The sequence below is a fragment of the Macrobrachium rosenbergii genome, chromosome 4 (assembly GCF_040412425.1).
Source record: "Macrobrachium rosenbergii isolate ZJJX-2024 chromosome 4, ASM4041242v1, whole genome shotgun sequence".
Lineage (NCBI taxonomy): Eukaryota > Metazoa > Arthropoda > Malacostraca > Decapoda > Palaemonidae > Macrobrachium > Macrobrachium rosenbergii.
In genome coordinates, this window is record NC_089744.1 from 79,389,793 (window position 1) to 79,406,670 (window position 16,878).

Consider the following 16,878-nt stretch of genomic DNA (forward strand, 5'->3'; position numbering starts at 1 on the left):
ATTGAAGCTTATGTTCCCTATTTTCCTTAGCGTTTCCTCAGTGACCAGTGAGATGGAAATGATGATGTCAACATCATTTTACCGAAATTACGCTCGAACTGTTCGGAAGAAAGTACACTCCAGGTCAACATATTTAGCTTCAAAGGTCACACGCCCAATGCGGATAAGCCAGGCACACACACACACACACACACACACACACACACACACACACACACACACACACACACATGTATTTGCCAACCGCGGAAACCCATTACTCCTCACTGGGGGATTGCTCTTTTTTAGCGGACTTTCAAATACCAGAACTTCAGGGCAATTTTCGGGAGAAAACTCCCCTTTTCTATTGAATGTAAAACCCGGAAACCCAAGGACTGTCTGTCACTGGTAGGCACAGAGGCGAAAGTATGTGTGTGCGCGCACGCCCACGAGATTGCACGCATGCACGCACGAAGACAAACGCCCCTGACACATGTTTGCACGAACTCCCCGGGTGAATACGTTAAGCGCTCCCGTAACGATATGAGGAACGCGGATTGTTTTATCTCCGTTGTTTCCGACCCGAGTTGACATGACCGTGAAGCAATCGGGGTAATAGAACGTCTCTTCGGGAGTCATGTGGTACGCGATTCCACTGATGGAGGCGACGCCGAAGGGAGAGTCTTTACGTCGCGGATTTGTTTTCGAAATAAGCTTCCACTTTTTTACCTTTTTGTCACAAGTTAAATATTCATATTGTTACGTATAAATATTATGTTAGGAAAAGTAGTTTCAAGATTACGCTCATAAATATACGCGTACATATTGTTATGTATAAATATTATGTTAGGAAAAGTAGGTTCAGGATTACGTTCATAAATATATATATTGTTACATATAAGTATTATGTTAGGGAAAATAGTTTCAAGATTACGTTCGTAAATATATAAATTGTTAAGTATAAGTATTATGTTAGGGAAAGTAGTTTCAAAATTACGTTCATAAATATACATATTGTTATGCATAAGTATTATGTTAGGGAAAGTAGTTTCAAAATTACGCTGATAAATATACATATTGTTACGTATAAATATTATGTTAGGGAACGTAGTTTCAAAATTACGTTCATAAATATACATATTGTGACGCATAAGTATTATCTTAGGGAAAGTAGTTTCAAAATTACTCTCATAAATATACACATTATTACGTATAAGTATTATGTTAGGAAAAGTAGTTTCAAGATAACGTTCATAAATATACATATTGTTACGCACAAAATTTATACGTAACAATATACATTTTGTTACGTATAAATTTTGTGCTACTTTATTTGCTAAAGAAAGCTAATAAAATAGTTTCACGATTTTATTCATAGATACAATCATTGTTTCCACGAGTTAAATATGCATATTACGTATCTATATTGTGTTACGAGGCATAATATACGTAAATGAATACTTTGGCAAATAAAATAGTTTCATTTATTCTTTAATAGGATGAGTTTTTCCAATACAAAGTTTTAATTTTCTAAAATGTTTCGTAAAGTTTTATTATGGTAATAATCCATTTGCATCAAATATAGATGTTGGATATGATGACCTTTACTGTAAATGTTGGATATAATCAGCTTTATGGTAGATGTTGGATGTTATTAACTTTACTCTAGATGTTGGATATAATCAGCGTTACTGTACATGTTGGATATAATCAGTTTTGCTGCAGATGTTAGATATAATCAGCTTTACTGTAATTGTTGGATATTATCAACTTTAGTGTAGATGTCGTATAAAATCAGATTTACTGTAGATGTTCGATATAATCAGCTTTACTGTAGATGCTGGATATAACCAGCTTTACTGTAGATGTTGGATATAGTCGGCTTTACTGTAGATGTTGGATATTATCAACTTTACTGTAGATGTCGTATATAATCAGCTTTACTGTAGATGCTGGATATAACCAGCTTTACTGTAGATTTTGGATATAATCAGCTTTACTGTAGATGTTGGATATTGTCAACTTTACTGTAGATGTCGGATATAATCAGCTTTACCTAGATATAATCAGCTTTACTGTAGGTTTTAGATATAATCAGCTTTACTGTAGATTTTAGATATAATCAGCTTTACTGTAGATGTTAGATATGATCAGCTTTACTGTAGATGTTAGATATAATCAGTTTTACTGTAGATGCCGATTAACATTACTGTAGATGTTGGATATAATCATCTTTACTGCAGGTGTTAGAAGAAAGCGTCAGACGTAAAAGTGAAACTATTGCTACATTCCGCTGGGGGTTAGAGAGAGAGAGAGAGAGAGAGAGAGAGAGAGAGAGGAGAGAGAGAGAGAGAGAGTAGCTGTTGTTCAATAGATGTGACATTTGTTCAATCTTATTGGCACCGATGCCAATGACTCGTCGATTTCCCCCCAGCGGAAAGTTTTTGTTTATTTGGTCCTTGGGAATGTTGCTTAGAGCTCTCCTCTCTCCAGCTCTTTTTCGCTTTTTGTTTTTCTTTTTTTTCTCGCGCGATGTCCCAGAATCTTTCGTTTGCGAAATGCCGTTATTCTAGAAAGTGTTATCTTGTTATTGTAGGCCATTTAAATGTTGGGTAGAGTGTACAAGAGTTAATGTGGTTCCCTTTTAGGTTGCAGAGAGAGAGAGAGAGAGAGAGAGAGAGAGAGAGAGAGAGAGAGAGAGAGAGAGAATTTCAACTCAAACTTTACATGATTGTCTGTTAATTGAATTATGTTAGGAGTTTTTTTATATGCACAGAGAGAGAGAGAGAGAGAGAGAGAGAGAGAGAGAGAGAGAGAGAGAGAGAGAGAATTAGAGTTCAGCTTTTCTTGGTTGTCTGTTAATTTAATTTGGTTGATTTATGTGAAAGCGCTTCAGGAAAGTTTCTTTTTATTTGGAGAGAGAGAGAGAGAGAGGGAGAGAGAGAATTTCGGTACTAGCTTTCCTCGATTGTCTGTTGATTAGATTATGTTCGGTTGATGTATGGGAATGCGCTTCAGGACTTTTTTTTTATTTGATATTAGATTTATTCATCAAGAAATCGCTTAAGGTTATCTGTTGCCGAACTCTGATTTATTTCGACATTTCCTGCTGCGCCAAAAGTGATCTCCGCTGTTAAATAAGACATCTCTCTCTCTCTCTCTCTCTCTCTCTCTCTCTCTCTCTCTCTCTCTCTCTCTCTCTCCTGAACATTATTGAGTGAGATAATTAAGACAAATGGTGACGCCGAGGACACCCGCTCTTATCTCCTCACAAGTTACAATTATATTTATGCATCGCCATTAACTGCTTGCATCTTGCCAAATCTCACTGCTTTATAGCTCGTAATTACCACTTATTGTGCTGTAATCTCAGAGCTTATCTTATTGCAGAAGGGGTGTATGAAAAGGCATCAGAAAGGAATCTAGCATATATATGTTTATATATATATATATATATATATATATATATATATATATATATATATATATATATATATATATATATATATATATATATATATATAAAAGTATATATATATATATGCATAAATATATATATATATATATATGTATATATATGTGGATATATATATATATATATATATATATATATATATATATATATATATATATATATATATATATATATATATATGCATGTATGTATATATCTTTTCCTACATGAAACAACAGTTACAGTATTGCTACATTTATCCTTTAACTGATCCGCTTTATATGATATCTAAAAAAGGCTCACTAGTCGTGTGTCAACACCATTTACCAACGCTACGCCACGCAAGACTATAGGTCCCACCATCCCGGTCTCTCTTCCCTGATATAAGGTCGAGGTCATCCGTAAAAAAAAATAAAAAAATAAAAATGCGCCGAAGTTTCTTAGGCGCAGTCGAGTTTTCTGTACATCGTATAATCAAGGCCGCCGATATTAGATGTATCTTTCGTTGGTTTCGGTATAATGCTGTATGAGCCGCGGCCCATTAAACTTAAACCACGGGCCTGTGGTGGCCTATCCTATATCGTTGCCAGAAACACGATTATGGCTAAGTTTAACCTTAAATAAAGTAAAAACTACTGAGGCTAGAGGGCTGCAATTTGCGATGTTTGATGATTGGAGGATGGACGATCAACATACCAATTTGCAGCCATCTAGCCTCAGTAGTGTTTAAGATCTGAGGGCGGACAGAAAAAGTGCGGACGGACAGACAAAGCCAGCACAATGTTTTTCCTTTCAGAAAACTGAAATCTGCACCCAGATCCTCGTAGGTATGGATATCGTAAGAATTCACAAGTGCTATTTTGGGTTTTGGGACATGTTTCAGACGTTTTTGAAGCCTGTAGAGTCAGATTTTATCAGTTTTAGGGAATCGCCCATTCTATGTATATAAACGAAAGCTTGCTTTCATCAGAATGCCTGCCAATTGCTCTTACCAAGTTGCTTTCGACACACAGTAGCTTCAGCATCATCCACGTCACTTCTGTCTTGTTCTGTTTCTGTCATAAGGCTTCTTTAGGTCCATGTATGCCACCTACAATGTTTCTTTTGTTCTCAAAAGACTCGTTCTAAACACGTACTGCTGCTATCTATTGGAATCACTTGTTTTTCATGTTTTGACTTTCTTAGTCAAAATCATACCATATACATGTTTGCTGGGTGATGTTATACTCCTGTAAGTCTTGCAGTCATCTATAGAAGTTTTGCAGTTATTATTGCTGAATGCGTCCGAAACTGACATGTTATTAGTATGAGTGTCACCAGCAGCTTGTTAACATCGGTGGTGCACTCTGAGATGAACACGCAAGGTGTACTTATGGCCTTCATATCCTTTTTTTTTTTACTTATTTTTTATGATCATCTTCACCAGTCCTTTGCACCTTCTAACTGAATTTCAGAAACGACTGTAACAAGACTTAGTTTTGCCTCAGCTGGAATTTTCTTTTGTCTAAGCCCTTTTACATATTACACACTGTATTTAGTTTGCTCTTCATATTTATTCTTGGCATGTCCTAAATGATTATCGTCTTTATCTTTGTTAACTATAATTTCAACAGGATTCTTCCCTTCCATAATTCTAGAAACGCCGGTTTCCACATATCATTAGTGTAATAAAACGCACTTTAAATCCCATGATTTAACTTTCAACCAGTCATTATGTTTTTATTCTGTAAAATCTTGAGCGGAAAGAATATTTCCTCTTAGTGATACACTCTAAAATTACCGTAATAACTTAACTTCATTTTAATTTCAGTGTATTGAGTTTCTTCTTAAATTTCTTAGATTCCCCTCCCATTTGTAGGCTTGTGGTAATCATATATCTGTTCCAAAGATTTACTGCTCACATATTCTGTTTAATTCGTTTATTGTTCGTGATAAATGGTTCCCACTTCAGAGTAAGATAACTGTCGATAATTTGGCCAAGGATATAATCAACATTCTTCCTAGATTTACTGTGAGGCTATTAATGTGCTAGAAATTTTTTAAAACCTTTTCTCAACATGGGCACCCTTTCTAACTTTACGTACAGCTTACTTTGCTTTGTATTAATTTTCTCTTGTGTTTGTTGCCTTCTCCTCAAGGTTTCTCCTCATCATTGTTAAAAAGAGTCTTCATGGCAGCGGTTTCTACAGGTTGAAATGCTGCTTATCTATCTTTTCAGCAGTTAGTACAGTCGGTTATGCTCTTAATACTTTGTCAGTCACACCACAACCTGCTTTCAACTGGATGCCTACCGTTCGATCATCTCTATATTGAATATACTTTTTTTTTTTATCTGCTCTGTGGTGGGATCAAATTTAATCATGTTCATTTTTGGCCATATCATCCGGTATTAATAACGGGCTCAGGTCCTGTAATTTTCTCTTATTGATTTTGTAGGAATTTCACTTTTAACAACTTCACTTCCAACCGTATGCATTCCCGAAACAAAGACTTAATCTTAATTTGAGCTTACCGTTTTGCGGATAGTCTGTGAGCTAAAATTTTAGTTTTTGGAAATCTGTAAACGGTGTCATTAATTCTCATTGTCAAGTGACTGAGAATCATGTAATCCTCAACAAACTCTTTTTTTTTAATCGCGTATAATATTCAACGAGAAACCCTCTTCAAAGGAGAAAGTAGACGTACATCTCTGTCTCTCTCTCTCTCTCTCTCTCTCTCTCTCTCTCTCTCTCTATATATATATATATATATATATATATATATATATATATATATATATATATATATGTATATATATATATATATATACATACATACAATATTATACAGTATATATATATATATATATATATATATATATATATATATATATATATATATATATATATATATATATATATATATATATATATATATATATGAGACGTTCAGCATTAGAAAGGCTTCTCAAAAAACAAATTTTTTGAGTTATAAGCCATCAAAGTTTTGGAAATTCAACCTGCTGTAATTTCTTTATTTTTCAAGATACATAGCTGGATTTTGTATGAGATGAAATATTTGCGATCAGGAATAGAATAGTATGCATAAAACATTATAGTTCAACCCCCTCCCCCGTTTTTTTTTTAAAGGGGGTATTAGCTTAAAGCTTATCAGGCGAAAAACGCCGTTTTCAAAAGTTGGGGCGAGAGGCCCTTCTAATGCTGTGTGTGTGTGTGATCTGATTGTGTATGGTTGTGTAGAAAGTAATATGCAGCATACAAAAACTGGCCGGAAAGCCTTCGGGAGAGACAACATGGACTCGCCGTCCTGCTCCCACGGCGTCACATAATTTCAGAAACTGGAAACTCCAGAGGATACCTACTCTCTCGGTCATGTTCACACTTTAATCAGGTATCTTCTTTACCTCTGTTAATCACAGTGTTTATTGTATACGTCACATTTTTCATGGCTTTAACTTCTACCCACCTGCTTCCTTCCTTCACCATCAAACGTGGCTCGTCCGATGTATTTCATTTCATTTGGGCCGGTGTCGTCTCCCGTTTCCTAATGACAGTCATTTAAGAAAATTTCCCGAAGATACCTGTTATTTTCGTCCATTTTCCAGTTTTTCCCAGTTTTTTTTTCTCCCAGTTTTTCCCAGTTGTTGTTGTTGTTGTTGTTTATGGCATGATGAGAGGTATTTCGTGTCGTTTGCGCTGTCCGCGCTGGATTGACTCAGTTCAGTGGCATTCTTAAATTAATTGGGTTTGCTCGATCACGCTTAGGTTTTATCCTGGGTTAGGTGCGCTAGGAAAGGTAATGTTTTACCAAGAATGTATATATATATATATATATATATATATATATATATATATATATATATATATATATATATATATATATATATATATATATATATATATATATATATATATATATATAAGAGAATACAGGAAAATGGCAGGCAGAAGTTCAGTGGTAGGTACTGAACTTCTGCCTGTCATTTTCCTGTGGTATCTGCTCATATACTGAAGTCACGTGCGTCTACTGTGATTTTTAAATATATATATATATATATATATATATATATATATATATATATATATATATATATATATATATATATATATACATGTACATATAAAATTATAGTTTTTGTGCTTCCTATTCCTGCAGAAAAAGTGATTTTAGCGTTATGTAATATTATTTTTGCATTATAAGATTAAAACATTTTTCATTGCAAAGTCCTTTGCGTGGAAATGCTCGGCATTCTAAAACAGAGATCTGATTCAAAGAATGTCTGTCCTTATGCTCTCGCGTCTTTATTTGTTGTTTTGTACACGGATAAAGGTTCTGAAACATTTTAAACAAACAAGGCTTACCTAGTTTTTGTTGAAGTTATTTAAAGAGAAAATGAATGTATGTGAATAATTATATTTAAGAGAGAGAGAGAGTAACTTCAGAATGAAAGCTGAAACCGGACGTTTTATTTTAATGAGGATTACAATTTTATCTTGGATGAATCAGAGAGAACAGTGTTACTCATCGTCGGCTGTCCATCTGGTCTATAATTTCATGGAAATTAAATTTACAGCATTACGAAACTCTTGATGGTTTTTTAACATACAGTTTTTACAAATGTGTAGCAAAAATGTATTTGTCTAAAATTGCAGGTTATGTCTGTCGACTTCCAAAAATGGCTTACTATATATAGGCTACGTTTGGTAGATGTCTAAAATTGCAGATTATCTCTCTGTCGACTTAAATATGGCTTACTTAAATATGGCTATATATATATATATATATATATATATATATATATATATATATATATATATATATATATTTGCAGAACGAATAGGATGATAATGGAGTATTTATGTAAGCATCTGTAACAAGGAACATCTGCCATCTCCCAGGTAACGGATGAGTAAAATATTGGGTCGTGTGTTTTTGCTCGGTTGTGAATTCATTTCTCTTAAGCTTAACGGTCAGAGTCTCTCTCTCTCTCTCTCTCTCTCTCTCTCTCTCTCTCTCAGGCAGCGCAGAACACAGAAATATGATATATAGATATGTATGCATAACATATATATATATATATATATATATATATATATATATATATATATATATATATATATATATATATATATATATATATATATATATATATATATATATATATATATACCGGGTGTTTCAAATTAGAGCCCCCCCTCCACAGAACAAATGGGAAGTTATGAAGTTTTCTGCTATAGCCTCTCTCCAAGTACATTATTTAAAGTTTCTATTAAGCTATTTTTCATTTTACATTTCTTGTATTTTCACACTGAGTTACGGAGTTGAATACAGCCATGGCTAACGACTCGGAGGAAATCAGATGGATTGACCGAATCCGGGGCTATAACCCTCAGAGAGGCCAGGGATGCTGGCGCATCCTTCATTTCACGTTCCTGGATAGCCAAATACATTAAAAGAGATGAATCCTTTGTTAAAAGAAACTGGAACAAAAATCCATACGACTGTCATTGCGAAAAGAGTGAAAATTTTGAAAGGCCTGAAGTCCTTTCTCAGGAGTCAAAAGACATCATAGCTGAGGCAGTGGGTAAACCAAAAAAGTCTTTACATAAATTGGCGCTTGAACTAGAAACAAAAGGGGAAAGAAGAGAAGTTATAGTGCTGTATATCGTGAGTTGAAAAAATCTGGTATCATGCCATTTCATGTTATCAGCAAGCCCAGCATCACTCGGCAACAGAGAGAAGACTGCATGGTTTTGTGGTTCATTTCTTAAAGATTGGGATGAAGCTGACTTTCTCCATGTTGCCGCATCAGATGACTTCTTCATTTACACAGTCAGGAAGCCAAATCACAAAAATGACATCATTTGGGTTGCAAAGTTGGATGATATCAGCGATGACGTGCCCTGTCGCCAAGTTGTGAAATTTCCTGAATGTTTGGGAATTTTTCTCTGTTTCACAGCCAAACGGTTAATGTGGATCATCAAAGAAAAAAGACAGTCATGAAATGGCGAATACTTCAGAGAAACTGCTTACTGGTGGAGTATTTCCTTTCCTCAAAAGATCCTGAAAATGTGTTATCTGTTGAAGAAGTCACATTTTTGCATGATAAGGCACCATGTTTCAAGGCTCTTCAGGCACAGGAGCTGCTTCTGAAACAGTGGTATCGATTTCTTCTTGTCAGGTGAATTTCCAGGTAGCTCCTAACCTTAATGTGTGTGAAAACATTGGTAGTATTGTAAAGGATCATGTTGAAGCACGCACAGTGAACTATGATGGTATACCAAGCCTTGACGACCTGCGAAGAGAGAGGTGACCAAAGTGCTCAGGGAAATGAAGTTTGAATCTCAGCTTTTTTGCGATATGCTGAAATCATACCCTCAAGAATGCAGGCTGTGGTACAGGCAGATGGAGGCCACACAAAATATTAAATACTCAGAGAGAAACTTAAATAAATACCTGTTCCGAATTACTTTTCTTTTGTCCATATCAATTTTAGTTTATGCTGTAGAGGGGGACTCTAATTTCTGAACACTCTGTATATGTATGTGTGTGTATATATATATATATATATATATATATATATATATATATATATATATATATATATATATATATATATATATATATATATATATATATATATATATATATATATATATATACACTGTATATATGCATTGATAGATGGATTTAATGAAGAGTGCACCTACTTTCGGTCACCCATAACCTGGAGAGCAGATGTTTATATAGTGTTCGATTTCGCCTAAGTGTCACTTAATAAGTAGCGAAGTTATTTGACTGGCTCAAGAATTTCTTTTTGTTAATAAATTTTTAAACAGCATTTTAAAGACAGATGTCCTTGCATCCATCTATCTGTTAGTTTCATTTGTCATTTCCTGGAATGTAGTGAATGGCTACCATTAGTTTCTAATGAGCTCTTTCCTAATTTTCTATAGCTGAAAGGAAGGAAGCTTACATAACTTACGATAAGAAGTGAAGAGGGCTAGGAATTAATATGCATTACGTAGGCTACATACAGATAATTTGCATATTAGATGACGGCCGTGACAGTGGCGAGATCTCGCCTAAGCGTTACCCCAGTTTTGGCCTTGTCTATTTGGGGCGGGGGTTGGGGTGGGGGGGACGAGCAGAGGCTTGGTCCAGCCAGCGAAGATACCAGATACCGAGGGAGAAAGTGGTTTTGGGAGTGAATTGGCCCGATAGAGATGTGAATAGTAGTGACCATTAAGGCTTATCAAGACAGGTGGGCTGTTAGCAGAAGTATATAGGGCTTTATATACTCTCTGGGTCGCGATCTTCCTCCCCGATAATTGGCCCTTCGGGATTAGGCCATCCCACCTGTCGTACTTTTATCTTCTCTCTCTCTCTCTCTCTCTCTCTCTCTCTCTCTCTCTGCGTAATAAGTTTTGGCAGCACTTGTCGCATGTAATTACGTCAGAATTATTTTTCGTTCTGTCTAGGGGTCTGTGAACGGAATGAGACGTGATCTTGAAACGATTAACACTTGAAAATGATTATGGGAACTGTTTGCTCAGATCTTTATCCTACCGGGGAAAAAATATGGAACTCATTTTATAGAACATTTATTCTGTTGCGTAGAAATTATAACTAGATATATACTCTGTAGCAAGAAGAAACTAAATGTTGTGTCCGTTAGAGAGTAGAAAGTTAAAATGCGATCTGGATTTAGTAGAGAATTCAACGGAGAAATACACGGCATACAAAGGACTGAATAAAGTAGATTTGGAAGGAAACAAAGAATGAGAAAATGATAACTTCGCTGCATTGAGAAGTGAATGATGAATGAAAAGTTATCTTGTACTGGTAAATCAGGAACTTTGAAGTTCACCGAAGAATGTGTGACCTGAAGCTCGCCAAGTGTTTAATTAGTGACGGAACGTTATGATTCATAAAACAAATAAGAGTAGTGCCTTTGAAAGGTGATTACAATCAAAGGTATTTTGCGCTAACATTAAGGAACCTGAATAAGTTTGGCAAAATAGTAAAAGGAATGGAAGGCGTCACGCAAATTAGATTTATAGGCGACCTCGCGGTTTTGAGAAGTTAACGACATGACACTGTGAGGCCCCGATCTGTCGAAGGGACCATCAGGGCATTCTCGCTTCAAAACAAAATCTAGGTGACGCGCAGAGTATTCTCAAGAAACACAGATCCAGCGCTTTAGAACTGTAATTACTAATGTATGTCGGGCATTACAAGCTTTCCAACCATATGTATTTTAAATCTCTACCTAAATTGTATGTAGAATTGTTAACCATTCTTCAGGTGTGGGAAAACACATCTGACTGTTAAATGCCACTTTTACGCTCGCAGAGTTCTTGACCTGTCTGAGATTTTGTGTCAATATTTCTTACAGGCTCCTCTAGGAGCAAGAGCTCGTGCTGGCATAAACCCAGCTTAATCAGAAACAACAACAACGTGTCAATAAATCAGAAAACACCTTGACCCTGGCTCTTACTCGTCGCCTCGTTGCAACACTATGCTTTTAATTATGTAAGCGAAGAATCCGAAAGAGCTTAAACATTCGAATTAGTGATCTGAAAGTTTGCTGGCATAAAATGCATGCCCAGAAATTTCTGTGGTACTGAATTAATTTGTTAAAGGTCTGTCCTTGTGAGGCGAGTAAACTTTAAGGAATAATTTACTGTCCTGAATTGACTCTCTTCTTTTTAGAATTTGCAGTGTACATCAGTGAAGTACACACACATATATATATATATATATATATATATATATATATATATATATATATGTGTGTGTATATGTATGTGTATGTATGTATGTATGTATGTATGTATGTTGGCTGAAATGACCAACTGGAACTTTATCTTACATAAATGTCAGTGAACTGAAAGCATTTCAAGCTTTAGAATATACGAAATGAAGTGCATTACGAAGTGAAATTTGTAATAGAATCGGAGTGAAAACCTCTGGATTGCAATGAAATGAAAGATCATTTAAGTTTATTGGAAGAAAAAATAGAACTTGGCTGATTGATTTTAATTATAAGTCTATATAGAAGTTAAATTACTTTATAAAAAAAACTTCAAAAAGTGGAAAAAATTCAAAAGCAGAAAAAATTCATGAATACATTTTAGGTTATTTGTGCTAATATACTCTTTATAGTGGAAATGAATACACTGAGAAATTCTCTCATAACATGATTTAGTGACATTCCTTTTATTCCAAATTCGATCAGTGGAAACCATCGTCCACTTTCCGTTCACTCCTCAATACAGAAATGTTCTTTAGAAAGTGAATAACTCTTCATTCTTCATTCATAAGAAAGAAGAGATGAAATTGACCTGCCGCTGGAAATACCTCGGGTATGTATATTGTCTGTCATCGAAGGTACGATGTCCAGCAACTTATTGCGACGTACACTTGAAGAGAAAGTTTCAATAATCGTAAATTATACGTGTATTGCTCCGCGAAAATTGGACTGTATTCCGGGGTCTATTTACATCAAAACGCATGGACATTATTTTACACTGATGTGGTGATAGTGAAGAGTTGTGAATAGAGCAGATGAGAAATAGTTAAATTGAATTTATTTGGATTTTTTTTTTTTTTTTTGCAGAAGATTCGCTAATGTATATATAACGATTATTTTTGTCGATAAATATTTTCTGCAACCTAGTGGTGTAACCTGGAGTTCATTTTGCGGAATTTAAAGGTGTTACCTGGAGCAAATTATGTTCGTTCTTGAGTTTTTCTACGTGTTTATAACGGCTGATATAAAGACAAAAGATAAAGATAAAATAAATCAGAAAGCTGGCAAATAACTTTAGTGCAGCTAACCTCTGCGCACTGAGCGTCCGGCCTTTAGAGAAATAAAACGATAAAATTTAAAACAAGTTACTGTAATATCTTATATGTGTCAATCATTCCAGTTGACTTACCTGTGGAAAACTTACTGGTAAATGTAAAAAGTAGCAACGTATCCAGCAAGTAACAGTGGAATTCCTGTAGTGGCAAAGATGAGTGCTTGTTCTTCCTCCCCCGGAAGTTGTAAGTGGCACAGCCAGCGTTTAGCTTTCTGTCAGGTTTGACTAAGTTTTATAGTCGCCTGTTTGACTTGGTTAGGTGAAATAATTTCTCTGTGTTTGATCAAGCTGGTGCTCCTCTGAAAAACAGAATGATCCTGTTTTGTGTTTTTCTCCTGTCAATCTTGTCTCACTTATGGATAGACTTCTAAATGTTTTGGCTCTGTGCATACGTGCCATTAAAATCTGGTTCTGTATCTCACTTTCTGTAAGTCATATGTGTGTATGTATGTGTGTGTATATTTATATTTATATTTATATTTATATTTATATTTATATTTATATTTATATTTATATTCATATTTATATTTATATTTATATATTCAACCTGAAACTGTTTCGCCTAACTGTTGGTCATCCATGGAAAATCAGTTACATCCTGAACACCCACCATGGACTTTTTTATTGATTGTAATATGTTTTTTTATAGATAAATGAATACATAAAGGTTCTCCCTTTATTTGCAAACTTCTTACATAACTTATTCATAACAAATATCTGATCGACATACCTTCTATCTTGTCAGAGTTCACATAGATCTTCCCTTTAGACCCTTCGTGTAATTTCTTACTTTGTCAGTTAAAATCCAGTTATAGTTTCCCTGGTCTACTGAATAATATTATGCCACCATCATTCTTGAAGTCTCGCCTGTCATCTTTATTTCTTTTACCCGGAGCAGTTCCTCTTATATATTCAAAGCCTTCTCATCATTCAAGCATATCGTACAACAGTTAGTAAAATTCTTCATCACAGTATCACTACTGCAACATCTGACTAATAAAACTTGTCGATATCTTTTTTTTTTATTCTTCAGCCTGCTAATTGCCTTCTTACCTTCTTAACTGTCACCTTCACACCATTCACAAACATAACCTCTTTAGTTCAGCCTCTCTTCTGTTCTCCATATTCATTAAGTTTCCACAGTCGTCACTGCGTAGGACTGCAGTAACTTCAGGCACCATCTTCACATTTCTGTTTTAGAGAATCATTTATTCACTAACCGGTCTCTCTACGTTCACTTTCTTGTAGAATAACTTCCTACTCTTCCTGAAGTTTTTCCTCACTTTCCCATTCGTGTTGTAATCATTTCCTTTCTTTGTCTCTCTAACTTTCTTCCCGACCAAACTATCAATCCTTCTGTATATCTACATATGATCATCTAGGTAAGACTTTACTTTAGTTGCGGGGCCTGATTCCCGGTAGCCGTCGACCGGGACAGGTTACCGCCTTTTTGGGGGGGTCCAGGGTTGGGGCGGCGGTGGACGAAGCGCCCCCGGCCAGGTCAGGGAACGTCGCCCTAAGTTAGGTTAGATAGGTAAGATCTGGTTAGGTCAGGAGCTGGCATTTATAGGAAAGGTTATGTCTATTTACCATCATCTCTTCACTCGTGTAATCGTACCTCCGATAATTTTTCCTCTTTTTATTCTGTAAACTTTTCATTCCCTTAACCCGACACTTAGGTTTTTTGTTCTTCTCTTCGTACCCTCTTAGAGTACCTGCAAACACTCACCGTTGCTCCTGACCCTATCGTGGAATTTCACTCCTTCCATCTCCATGACTGTCCCGGTCACAATTTCATCCATTTTCCCCTTTTGTCCTCTTTCTGTTTCTTTTTTCTTTTCTTTATCGGACCTGCTTGTCTTAATTACATGTACAGTCACCTTTTCATCCATTCTCTCGAACTTAGATACTTATAAAGACAGACCAAAACAGAAACATACATAAAAAAAAATATATATATATAGTATATATACACATTTATATTTATAAATATATATATATATATATATATATATATATATATATGTGTGTGTGTGTGTGTATATATATTTGTATATATACATGTATATATATATATATATATATATATATATATATATATATATATATATATATATAGTATATATTTATATTTATAATATATATATATATATATATATATATATATATATATATATATGTGTGTGTGTGTGTGTGTGTGTGTGTGTGTGTGTATATATTTGTATATATACATATATATATATATATATATATATATATATATATATATATATATATATATATATATATATATATATATATATATATATGTACATACATACATATATATTCACATATCAGTAGAAACATACGGCATACAGTTTTGAAAAACTAACAGATCTGATATGTTATGGAATACTCATGTCCAACTAAAAGCCGTAGCTCTCAGCTGTATTTATTCATTATTTGCCGAAATCAGATGGCTCTGTCACTCGCTGTCCAAAGGAAAATGTAAACCTTAATGATTTTTTATATTAAAAAGTTAATAATTTTTACTTGTAAACCCAAATTATATTTTTCCTTTGTTTTATGTGAAAACTGCTGATTACGTAGCTCCTAAGCTGTCTGTAATTTGTCGTATGTTATCTAGAAAGGGTTCATTTTCCATTTGCTGGAGTATCAGTCATATAACATCTACGACCTTGTAGATTATCGTATTATGTAATGGAAAGTGAAAATTCCACGTTAGTTTTATTGACGATTGATACATCCAAAATACATGAAAATGGCTTGGTTGTCCTTTTGTCCAATTGCTTTTGGGAAATCTCACGAAATTTTATTTACTTTTCTTCCTTTACGAAGAGGCGCCCCCACCCCCGCCACCACCACTTGTCAGCATACATTCCAAAAGCAAAACCATGGGTACTGTTTCCGTAAACTGTGATGCAGAACATAAAGTCCCACTTAATGAATTATTTGCGAGGCTATTTTGTAAGACAACACTATTTGAAATAATTGTGATATACTTAGGAATGGTTCTTAAAGGTTTAATGGAAATAATGGTGAATGCAATAATAATAATAATAGAAATGATAGTGATGGTATGTGATATAAATAATAGTCATATTCGATAAGAGTTCAACAAACTTGAATTGATATAGTAATAATGAACGGGAAGAATTTTAAAAGAACAATACAAATAAACTCAGGAAAAAGAAAAAAAAGTAAAAAATGTGCCGAAGTTTCTTCGCCGCAATCGAGTTTTCTGTACAGCCGCTAGAGCGTATAATCAAGGCCACCGAAAATAGATCTATATTTCGGTGGTCTCGGTATAATGCTGTATGAACCGTGACCCATGAAACTTTAACCATGGCTTGGTGGTAGCCTGGCCTATATCATTGCCAGACGCACGATTATGGCTAACTTTAACTTTAAGTAAAATAAAAACTACTGAGGCTAGAGGGCTGCAATTTGGTACATTTGATGATTGGAGAGTGGGTGATCAACATACTAATTTGCAGCCCTCAAACCTCAGTAGTTTTTAAGATCTGAGGGCGGACAGAAAAAGTGCGTACAGAAAAAAGTGCGGACAGAATA